Source organism: Apaloderma vittatum, unplaced genomic scaffold (assembly GCF_000703405.1).
Source record: "Apaloderma vittatum isolate BGI_N311 unplaced genomic scaffold, ASM70340v1 scaffold19423, whole genome shotgun sequence".
In the NCBI taxonomy this organism is placed as follows: domain Eukaryota; kingdom Metazoa; phylum Chordata; class Aves; order Trogoniformes; family Trogonidae; genus Apaloderma; species Apaloderma vittatum.
This window is the reverse complement of record NW_009707717.1, coordinates 32,250-33,611: the sequence shown is the minus strand read 5'-3', so window position 1 is coordinate 33,611 and position 1,362 is coordinate 32,250. Positions and strand designations below refer to the sequence as shown.

Below are 1,362 nucleotides of genomic sequence, written 5' to 3'. Positions count from 1 at the left end.
GCTTTTTTTATACGCAGCAAAGCCCCGCAGAGCCTTTGGTACAATTAAGCTCCATTAAGTGACTCCTGACAGACTTGGACAGTCCTCTTCTTTCCCATGATCTCGGAGTTGTTTTCTGACGCAGCCCCCGCCTGGATTAGCCTGAGGTGGAGCAGAAAAAATCTTCATCTCTTAGTACCTGGGACCTGCCTGTAACAAGCAGGGAACGAGCCCGGGGAGGGGCTGCTGAGCTTGGGGGCAAGAACAGAGAAGTTATAGGGTGGTTAAAGTGTTACGTGGATGTGGTGGGAGTGATTAATCTAGATGGTTGTCTTCATTGGATTTTGGCTCCTCCATTAATGTGGCCTCTGGTACAAAAAAAACCAAACAACACATTAGGGAAAGGAAGATTTGGAGAAGTTCAGAAGGTTTGCTTTTGCCTGGTTAACCTTCCCATTAACAAATAGACATTTGGGCATGTCTGCCTGGTTAAAAATTAACACTGGGTGGACTCTAGCAGGCTTCAACTCTGGCACAAAAACGGGAGCTGGCTGAAAAGGTTTATAATTGGGCCAAATAACTAAATGTCACCAGAGTTTATGGGAGGTTCAGATCTATCAGGAGGCATGAGCTTTGTCAGCTAAGTTGTTTTCTTTCCTCAGACCTTTGCATCTCAGGAGAAAACAGAAATTCTCCGTCAGTAACCTAGATGTTGTCCTTAAAAGGTGTAAGGGGCACGGTGATCAGCCCTGGTGTCTCTTCTCTGTGAGCTCAGGAAAGTGAATGAGGTCCGTCTCTCCAAGGGGCTGCTGGTGCCAGGAGTGCAGCGAGCATCGCGCTGCCCTCGCGCCCTCGCCCTCGGGTGTTACAGGGACCGAGGGGCTTTAGAATAAAAATCTTGTAGCAGTTTATTGATAAAATCCGTGCAGGGGTAGTCCAGCCCGGGGAAAGTACTGGCAGCGTCTGTTATTGTCCTTCATTTGTCACAGAAGCTGATGGGAAATCATTCAATTAAAAGGAGTGCAGTGGAATACACAAAATCTCAATATGAGTTTAGGAGAATGAGGGCAGCACATCAAAGGCATGCCAAAGCCCAGCTTTGCGAAATGATTCTTTTTTTTTTTCCCACTGATTTCCTAGGTGAAATTAGGTGACTGTCTGGCTAGCATAATGATGGTAAGGCTGGGAAACCATACATACCCAAATGACATACGTATAGTTTTAATAAAGGATGAGGAAGACTTGAGGGAGTGCATTAAATTGAGTAATAATTTATTATTTAGAGACCTCTACCCATTTACTCATTTTTTCTGGGAGAATTGGCTCTTCCTCCAAGGTGTAGGCCACTTCTAGAGAGGGGGGGGAAGGCAGAGGCTGGGGGGC

The 1,362-nt window shown here is 46.3% G+C and overlaps 1 protein-coding gene across 1 annotated transcript in view; it reads left to right on the top strand.

Moving 5' to 3' along the window:
* SATB2 (SATB homeobox 2) overlaps positions 1 to 1,362 on the top strand; it is a 98,398-nt gene that overhangs the window by 65,155 nt on the left and 31,881 nt on the right. The window lies entirely within an intron of this gene.